The sequence below is a fragment of the Malania oleifera genome, chromosome 11 (genome assembly GCF_029873635.1).
Source record: "Malania oleifera isolate guangnan ecotype guangnan chromosome 11, ASM2987363v1, whole genome shotgun sequence".
Classification (NCBI taxonomy): Eukaryota; Viridiplantae; Streptophyta; class Magnoliopsida; order Santalales; family Ximeniaceae; genus Malania; species Malania oleifera.
Genome location: NC_080427.1, coordinates 30,240,162 through 30,250,903, shown reverse-complemented (window position 1 = coordinate 30,250,903; position 10,742 = coordinate 30,240,162). Strand labels below are relative to the sequence as shown.

Sequence of the window (10,742 nt, the reverse complement as noted above, 5' to 3'; positions counted from 1 at the left end):
AATTTGCTGTCTATTAGTCATTTAACCAAACAGTCTTATTGTTTAACTAAATTCCTGCCCTCTCATTATGTCTTTCAAGACCTATCATCGGGGAAGACGATTGGCAGCGCTAAGGAATGTGACGAGCTCTACTACTTCGACAAAGCTAATGTGAATGGACCGTGCCCTACTGTTTGTAATTCTGCATCTAGTCCTAGGGAAAGTGAACTTTTGTTATGGCACAAAAGGATGAGACATCCTAGTTTTTAGTATTTGCAGCACTTATTTCCTTCACTATGTTCGAATAAAACTGCCTTGGATTTTCAGTGTGAAGTGTGTGAACTTGCCAAACACAATCGTACTACTTTTCCTAGATCTTAGTATAAACCATCCATGCCATTTAGTCTGATTCATAGTGATCTATGGGGTCATTCTCGTACTCCTAATAGGACCCATACAAAATGGTTTATTACTTTTATTGATGATCACACTCGTCTGTGTTTGGGTATATTTATTGACTAATAAAATTGAGGTTCGATCAGTCTTCATGAATTTTCACTCTATGATACAAACCCAGTTTCACACAAAAATCCAAATCATTAACAATGGTACTGAGTATTTCAATCACTCCTTGGGCACGTATCTTCAAGAAAATGGTATTATGAATCAAAGCTCTTATGTTGACACCCCTAAACAAAATGGGGTTGCTAAATGAAAAAATCGACATATCCTTGAAGTTGCTTGTGCCCTGTTGTTCACATCTTACATGCCAACAAAATTTTGGGGTGACTCAATTTTGACAGCCACATACATCATTAACCAAATGCCTAGTAGAGTCCTATCCTACGCAACTCCGCTCCAAAAACTCCAAGAGACTTTTCCCAATTCTAGGCTCGGCTCACAGCTTCCGCTTTGTGTCTTTGGGTCCACTGTATTTGTCCACATTCACGCACCCAAGCGAAACAAATTGGATCCTAGAGCACTTAAATGTGTCTTTCTTGGTTACTCTCCCACATAGAAGGGTTACAAATGCTATGACCTGATCTCCCAGAAACTCTATGTCAGCCTGGATGTCACCTTCTTGGAACATACCCCTACTACTCGCTTCAGGGGGAGTCCTTGAGTAAAGCTCGACCCTCAAACTCAGACTATTTTGATATTGCTGTTTTTGAGACCACTCCATCCGCTTCTTCGCCTAGTACAGAAGGAAACTTGAACTTAGGGGGAGATGTGGAAACACAAACAAATAGGGAAACACTTGTCTACTCAAGCAATCGAAGTCCAATGAGACACGCACTTCCGAAGCACCAAAAGAGTCAGAGCCAGTGATAGTTCCAACTCCTCATGAGTCTGACTCCAATCCTGACCAGGTAAAAGATGACTTACCCATTGCTCTTAGAAAACAATCTTGTTCATGTTCACTTCTCCTTGGGTCTTGGGCCTGACCATGTACTCTCCACCCTATCTCAAAATTTGTATCTTACAGTGCCCTTTCTGTCAAGTGTGTGCTTTTACGTCTAACCTTGATAGAATCCAGATTCCTAAAAACATTCAAGAAGCCTTGGAGATTCCAGAGTGGAAAGAGGCAGCGATGGAAGAGATAAGGGCGCTAGAAAAGAATGGAACTTGGGAGGTGATGACTTTGCCAAGGGGGAAGAAACTTGTGGGCTGTAAGTGGGTGTTCACAGTAAAGTACAAGGCTGATGGCATGGTAGAACGATACAAAGCCCGCCTTGTGGCAAAGGGGTTCACTCAGACATATGGTATTGAGATGTTTTCACTAGTAGCAAAGCTGAACACTATACGGGTTGTCTTGTCCCTGGGCAAACCTGGATTGGCCACTCCAAAAGTTTGACATCAAGAATGCTTTTCTGAATGGTGAGCTAGAAGAAGAAGTGTTCATGACGCTACCAACAGGATTTTACAAAGAGGGAGAAGAAACCAGAGTGTGTAAATTGAAGAAATCCCTGTATGGAGTCGAGCAATCACCGAGGGCGTGGTTTGATAGATTTGCAAAAGTAATAAAGAATCAAGGATATCGACCGGTGCAGTCATATCACACTATGTTCTTCAAACAGTCCATTGAGGGAAGAAGGACCATCCTGATTGTGTATGTCGATGGCATCTTTCTCACTGGAGATGACACATGAGAGGTGGAGATATTGAAGAAGGTCTTAGCCACATAGTTTGAGGTAAAAGATCTAGGTCAAATGCGATATTTCCTAGGAATTGAGGTTGTTAGATCAAGAAAGGGAATTAGTGTCTCCCAGAGAAAGTATGTACTTGACCTTTTGACCAAGATTGGCATGCTTGGTTGTAAACGAAGTGATACTCCTATCGAGGCAGGAAAAAGAACGGAAGACGTAGGAAAGCCTGTGGATAGAGAGAGATATCAGAGACTTGTAGGTAGATTGATCTACCTCTTTCACACTAGACCCTACATTGCTTTCGCTGCAAGTGTGGTCAGTCAGCACATGCACTCACCAAAGGAGAGTCGCCTAGAAGTAGTAAATAAGATTCTTAGATATCTAAAAGGCTCTCCAGGGCGAGGACTATTCTTCAAGAAAGGTGACAGTAAGAAGGTAGAGATCTACATATATGCAGATTGGGCAGGATCAGCAGAAGATAGAAGTTCTACTACTAGCTATTGTAACTGTGTTTGTGGGAATCTAGTAACATGGAGGAGTAAGAAACAGAGCGTGGTAGCCAGAAGCAGTGCCGAGGCTGAATTCAGAGTTGTTGCACAAGGAATGTGTGAAAGGCTATCGTTACAAAATTTTTTGGAAGAACTACACATCACAGTAGAGCTCCCCATCACACTCTATTGTGACAACAAAGCCGTCATTAGTATTTCTCATAATCATGTTCAACACGATAGGACTAAACATATAGAAGTGGACAGGCATTTTATAAAGGAGAAAATTGAGGAAGGGACAATTTGCATGACCTAGATCGCTACAAGAGAATAATTAGCAGATATTTTCACTAAGGGATTACAGAGATCTAGCTTTGAAGAGTTTATTTGCAAGTTGGACATGATCATTATCTATGATCCAACTTGAGGGGGAGTGTGGAAATCCCGAATGATTTGAAAGGGATTTGGAGGAGATTGTGGTAGAAGATTAAGGCTCTAATTAGACCCGATATTTAGGCTGATTGTATGGGTTGACTTTTATATTTCCATATTTTATTCTCTGTGTACATGTTAAATAGGGACACGATTATGTAAAGAATACACATTGGAATATACAATTAATTTATTCTCTTTTTCTACAATATGTATGGTTGAATAAGTTGTATCGGGAATGGTCATATATTCTTGTTGCATACAAATATCAGAACTAATTACTCTTACTGTTACTTATACTTCTTTGTTGGTCTGATGGTGGTAGTCTTGGTCGGCCTTTCCATTCTTTATTTCCCATTTTGTTTCTATTCTCTTGTGGGAAGTCTCCACTTCATTCCTTTGTTCTTGTTGCTGCCTTAAAGGCAATCCAATTTTTTTTATGTGTTTCCGTATCTGCCTAAACCATTTCCATTAAAATTGGGTTGATTTAATTAGGATTTTTGAAAACCAACCTAATGCTGCTCAATTCTTAATTGTAGACCACATTTATAATATTTGTTTAGGGTTGTGGATATTCTTGATTATTATTAGGTATATGGCTACGAAAATATGCTCAATTTGTGGTTATTGTATAAATAGATATGAAAGACTTTCCGATCAGAAACTTCTTTTCTAATTTTTTCACCCTTTACATGATTATAGCCATATAATGCAATTGTAACATGAGAAATCTGCATTGCTTCTCATGATATCTTTTGATTTTCTCGAGTTATTCCAAACTGTGGTGAATGTTATGCAGCTGCAGGAGCTGTTCTGACAGTAATTTCCTGTCAATGATCCCCTCATGCAAACTACTGTTGCTTAACTTGCTTGGCCTTTGCTCCCCTTTCAGGAGAGAAGAAATGGAAGCATTTGTTGAAAGGTATTTGCATTTCTCATTGCGATTCTATACTGAAGTTTAAATGGTTTTCTATGAACAAGTGGAAGCGCGGAACCTTCTCAAGCCAATAAAGGAGCTTTTCTCTTCAATATCATTCAATATTCATCCATCAAAATTTTTACGAGGCAATGCAGTCAATAGATTGAACTCCCGTTTTAACATATAAATAATAATGTTCAACAGTGTAAAGTTGCAAATCAAATCTCAGTATTTGATCCTTCCATTCATAGGCTTTGTGTTTTGGTTTTTGTAGTCAAGACTGGAAGTAAGATCTAGACTGCATGGTTGAAACCCATCAGTTTTATTTACTATTAGGTCAATAAGATCCTGTTTTAAATGCTAATGTACACCTTGAATAGTACTTTGTTTGGGTTTGGGCGGGACACTGTTCTGGGAGCTCGGGTTTTGAACCTAAGATTTGGGTTTGTCTTTTTATAATAGTTAGTACAAAGGTGCATAGAGTCAATGTTCGAGTTAACAGATTTAAAATTCATAGCTTGGGGATGGCACAAAAATGCATCTAGTCAACATATGAGCTCACAAATTTAAATCTATGGCTTAAAATTTATATTTTTAAACTCGATTCTATTTAATAATTTTGTATTTTAGGAGGGGATGGAAATGGGGAAAAAGGTGAGTAGATTGGGTGATTTTTTTTCCTTGTGAAAGTATTGTAAATGTGTCATTTTGTCTACATCAAAATCAAAAATGACATTTAAAATAAGAAATAATGGAGTGCCAAGCTAGGAGATTGTGTAATTGAGCAAAAATTCTTAGGTGTTTATCTTTATGTGATACTTGTTCACCATTAGGTTGTGCAAATGAAATGAATGATAATTATTAAGCATAAATTTATCTCTCTACATTAGACCCATCTGAAAATTTCTTGTTAGTTTGGAAGGCCTGGTGGAGACAATCAAGAAGAAAATTTAAGTATGCTTTAGGGCTTTCCACAAAAAGGGGAAAAAATTGAAGAGTCTTCATACTTGGGGATTCTGTAATTATGGCAATTGGCATGAAGTAATAGAAAACAAAAGAAGAGAGAACATCTTTGAAGGGGGGAAAAAATAACAGCGATCTAAATTTCACCCCAACGGGCATCACAAAAAGGAGGGGGGGGGGGGGGGGTGTTGGTTTAGACACTGTTTGCCTTCTCATAAAATTATAAGACCTCGTTTGGAAGTTAGAATAGGAAAAAAAAAAATTATCAAGGAATTCACATTTTCACGTGTGATTATTAGGAAAAGTGAGAAAGAAAATAAAAATATATATTAAATTCATAAGCAAAATTTTGATGTTATAAATTATTAATATTTATTCTTTTTTTAAAATTTTAATCATATTCAAACAAAATTTCATTTTTAATAGTATTTTATGTAGAAGGAAAATATAATGGAGAATGAGTTTCCTTCTTCTTTTCCTTTTTTCAAATAAAATATTTAATCCAAACAGGCCTTAAAACATTCCTTGTCAAATAATTGAAGTCAAAATGGATGAATAAAAATTTGAATTAGGGAAGTTTGTACAAATTCTACATTAGAATTTACTTTTTAGATTTCAAAACATAACTATGCATTCCAGGTCATAGAAGTACCATTTCAAACTAAAAAGGAGAGTGCTTGTCTTTTTGTGCATTGTCATTGACAAAATTGGGCTGTATAATTTTGACATGCATATTTGGCTTCAAGACTTCTCCAAGAGGGAAGATATTGAGGAGCCCCTTTTTGGTAAAGCACCATGTGCTACATGCTTACGAGTCATGGTGAAGTATGTTAAAAAGTCAAAAAGGAAAAAAAAAAAAACCAAAGCGAAAAAGTATGAGGAATATCATATTGGAGGCAATGGTGGTGGTTAGTGTTACGAGCCTCACAAAAAAAAAGAAAAAAAAAAAAACAGTATAAAAAAACTACTGCCTCTATGTTTAGTATTTGTGTGCAAGTGCCTTGTATTTCACTATTGGATTTTACTTTTTTTCCTTGAAAAATGTTTTGGAACTTATGATGAAAAAAATTATAATTTGAATTTGTGTGTAGTTAAAGGCAAGTTATAATAGGCGGTTAAACTATTAATCAATATATTAGATTCCTAAATAATTGAAAGAATATGATATGTTTAATTTACTTTAATGAATGGAGGGTCTTTGTGTATCTTAATCATACATTTATCCCTAAATTTTCTTTGATAGAGTTATATGTTCATACATAACATTGTTGGGCAACAACTATTGAAGTTATATGAAAATTTTTATTTGAAAAATAAGATCGAGTGATGAAGAAGCTTAAAGATGGGATTGAATAGAGTCAAGCCAAACCGGATGATCATCAATATTGATAGAGGTTATCTTCCACTAGGTTGATTCCTATCCTCTCTAGAAAAATGGCGGTCGCAATAAGAAAATACAATAATAAAAATGTAAAAATATTAGCGTAATATTCTCAGTGACTTTCTCTCAAGACCAACAAATAATCCTCAAGTCCTCTCCCTCATGGCATCCTCATTTTCTTTGTCCCTTTAGACTATGTGCTCATAGTGATAAATCAGTTACCAACAACACAACACAACATACCATCAAATAAAGCACTGCAGAGGCTACAATTTGTTATTCTCTACTGTTATTTGTAACCATAAAATATTCTTTGATTCCTCACGTAAAGTCTATATATAGACACATTATTCATAAATAAAATACACTAAGAATATTGCAGCAATTCCATTATATTAACATGGTATTAGAGCACTCTGACTAGCTCATCCTCAATCGATGGAGTCATCTTCTCCCTCCCATCCCTCGATGCCTTCCATTGCTTCTTCATTCTCTTACATCAAACTCACCACAGAAAACTATCTTTTCTGGAAAGTTCAAATCACAGCTTACCTAAGGGGTCAAGACCTCTTCTCCTATGTTGATGGCTCGCTCCCTTCCCCGCCTGAATTTCTCACGGCGACCACAGATCAAATACCCAAGCCCAACCCTACTTTCTTTGCCTGGAGGCATACTGACCGATTGGTCCTAAGTGTACTATTCTCCACTCTCTCAGAATCCATTTTAGGTAATGTGCTCTCATCTTCCTCATCCCGAGAATTATGGTCTTCCCTCTCCTTCATGTTCTCCTCTCACTCACAAGCAAAAGAATTTCATATTAGGTTCCAACTCACAAACCTCTCTCGTGGCGAACAAACCATCTCTGAATATTTTGGCAAAGTTCGGCTTCTAGCCGACTCTCTTGCTACAACCGGAAATGCTTTCTCTAATAAAGAGCTTGTTTCCTATCTCTTAAATGGCCTAGGACCCTCTTATGAGCCCTTCGTAACCTCCATTACAACCATGGCCAACCCTTTGACCACCCATGAATTGTATGAGCTTCTTCTCATTCAAGAGAACATACTCTCTCATATTACCAAAACCACAACTCCTTCTCTTGACTTCTTTGCAAATTTCAGCTCTGTTAATGGTACATGTGGGCCTCCTTTTCAACGAGCTGGGAGACAAGGCCGTGGACGTGGGAGAAATTCCTACAATAATCGTGGTGATCGTAGTGGTTCGCGCCACCCATCCCAGCAGAACACATCCCCACGACCAATATGCCAAGTTTGCAACAAAATCGGGCATGTGGCACTCCAATGCCGAAATAGGTTTAATCATTCTTATCAATATGATTCTCCTAGAAATTTCTCTACTAATTTCATTGCCCCTAGCTCCTTTTCAGACAATCTGTAGTACTCTGACTCTGCTGCTACACATCATATCACCAATGCATTGTCAAACTTGAATCTCTCATAAGAATAATACAGTGGTGATGACACTATCAAGGTTGGTGATGGCTCTAGACTCCCATCCAAAATTTTAGTGATTCTTCTTTCCTTACTTCTTCCTCTTTTTTTCTTCTTAAAAATCTCGTTCATGTTCTGTCGATTACCAAAAATCTAATTTATGTTCTTCGTTTTTGCATTGACAATCACTGTTTCTTTGAGTTCCCCTCATCACATTTCTCTATCAATGATTCGCAGATGAAGCAAACGCTCCTCATTGGGCCAACTCGTGATGGGTTATACATGTTTCCTACCACCACTTCATCTTCTTCTTCCACCCATGTTAGTTAGAAAACTTCTCTTCCATAGTGGCATCGCAGATTGGTTCATCCTTCCCTTGCCCTCATCCATTACATTCTGCACAATAGTTGTTTGATGTATTGCTCCTCAGAAGCCTCTTTCGAATGCCCGGTTTTCCCACTTGCGAAATCACATCAGCTTCCCTTTCCTTCAAGTCGGGTAGTGTGTCACAGACCCTTAGAATTAATTTGTTCGGACCTTTGGGCCCATCTTCATATTTATCCTGTTTAGGTTATAAATACTATGTTTTTTTATGGATCACTATACTAGATTCACTTGGTTGTTCTCTATTAAATTAAAATATGATGTTATACACATATTTTCCAATTTTTTACCCTTTATTGAAAGAATTTTTAACACCAAATTAATAACCTTACAAACTGATGGAGGTGGTGAATTTAAACCCATCACCGCCACGTGTCAAAAACTTGGAATTCAATATTGCCTTTTATGTCCTCAAACTCATCAACAAAATGGGCTTGTTGAGAGAAAGCACCTTCATATTATTGAAACCAACCTTGCCTTCTTGGCCCAAGCATCTCTTCCCTTTTCATATTGGGCTCATGCCTTTGAAACTGCGCTTTATTTAATAAATTGTCTCTCCTTTCCAATATTAAATCATAAATATCCTTATTCAATGATTTATACTCATGAACCTGATTACACTTTTTTGAAGGTGTTTGGTTGCCTTTGTTGGCCCAACCTTCGACCATACCTCTTAAACAAATTTAATTTTCAGTCCACCCCTTACTTATTGCTTGGCTATGGTGCTCCCCACAAGGGATACAAATGTTTAGATCTATCAAACAATAGACTATACATATCATGTGATGTCACTTTTGATGAAAACTCATTTCCTCTTGCATAGTCTCTACTCAATACACCTTCTCAATCACAGCCCACAAACTCTTCTCAGTCCGCTCCTTCTACCCAGGCCTCTTTACCCATTATATCACCTTCAATACTCGGCCTAACTCTGTAATTCCCTCCCGTTAGCCCATCTCACTCATAGTCACCTTCTGTTCTTGACCCAGGCCCTAGTCCACTACCATAAATATCTTCTCCCGCATCTTCTTCTACCTTCTGATCTCACCAAACATCAAACACCTTGCCTCCTTCCAACTCTATCCCCTCAAATGATCCTCCAATCCTTGTATCTCCTTGGTCACCCTAATAACTTGTGCCCAGACCAATTCCTCCCACCCTAGAGTGTTCTCTGAAGGTACTATGCCCTACCCAGCTTGCCAGTGCCTCACCACCAGTATTCATGTTCCTGATGAGCCTTCAAGCTACACAGTGGCTTCAAAATTTCTAGATTGGTGTGTGGCAATGGCAATGGCCCAGGAATTTGCTACTTTAACTCGCAACCATACTTGGACACTTGTGCTGCCTGTTTTCTCTTCAAACACTCTTGGGTGCCGCTGGGTATATCGCACCAAAACCAATGCAGATGGTTCATTTTAGTGACAGAAGGCTTGATTAGTGGCCAAAGGCTTTCATTAACAGCCTGGATTTTATTACCATGAGACATTTAGTCCCGTGGTTAAACCTTCAACAATTCGTCTCATCATGTCCATTGTTGTGTCTCAGCGCTTGGCATTGCGTCAACTAGATATTGAGAATGATTTTTTTGCATGGAGCTCATACTGATAATGTCTTTGTGCAGCAGCCTTAGGGCTTTGTGGACCCAGCTCATCCTACATTTGTTTGCAAGCTCAACAAGGCAATTTATGGGTTGAAGCACGATCAACTTAGTTCCTAGCTACTTGAGTATGGATTCTCACCTCCAAATCTGATCCTTCACTTTTTATTTTTAGTAATGGCGTTTTTTGAATTTTCTTGCTTGTCTATGTCGATGACATAGTGATAACTGCGTCTAACTCCTTTGTTATTGATACTTTGATTGCTGCCGTGCATATTGCCTTCCCTGTTCGGGAACTTAGGAATTTGTCCTTCCTTTTAGGTCTTGAAATTGATTATACCACAGATGGTTTGTTGATCTCCTAAAGAAAATGTATCAAAAAATTCACTCACCCGCAACAACATGCTTCAATTCAAACCCATGTCCTCACCAATGGCTGCATCACTTAAGCTTTCTAAATTTGATTCACTTGATTTCGATAATCCCGTTCTCTATAAAAGCTTAGTTGGAGGTCTTCAATACCTCAGTTTCACCTGCCCAGATATATCATTTGCTGTGAATGAACTTTGTCAATTTATGCACTCTCCCAAACTTACTCATTGGAGTGCACTGAAAAGGATCCTGAGATACCTCAAGGGTACAATCAACCATGGTTTATTTTTTGCTTCTCAATCAAGTTTTGTTCTTCAAGCTTATTTCAATGTGGGATGGGGTGGTTTTCCAGATGATCGACGATCAACCGGTGGCTTTTGCATCTATCTCGACAACCATCTAATATCATAGAGCTCTAAGTCCTTGGTGTTAGAAATGGTGTAGTCCCAAGATGGGGGTAATTGGGTGTTTACAAATTTAACCTAATGCTTAAACAATTTTAATCACAATTTAAGCACATGATCAACAACACAAATGCAATCAATATTCACAATAAATATGAACAAACATAAATGTGCTTAATTTAAAGAGATTAGGGAAGAGAAAATAAAAACTCGTATTTTTATAAGGTT

At 37.9% G+C, this 10,742-nt stretch overlaps 1 protein-coding gene across 3 annotated transcripts in view; it reads left to right on the top strand.

Moving 5' to 3' along the window:
- Positions 1 to 4,346, top strand: part of LOC131143496 (amino acid transporter AVT1A) — an 81,606-nt gene extending 77,260 nt beyond the window's left edge. For 2 of the 3 annotated variants that reach the window (XM_058091845.1, XM_058091847.1), the window contains one exon: positions 3,939 to 4,346. The gene's annotated coding sequence lies outside the window, so the exon portion shown is untranslated. Of the gene's footprint in view, positions 1 to 3,845 lie in introns of all 3 variants that reach the window. The other variant, XM_058091846.1, reaches the window with a different exon arrangement.
- The last annotated feature ends 6,396 nt before the right edge of the window (positions 4,347 to 10,742 follow it).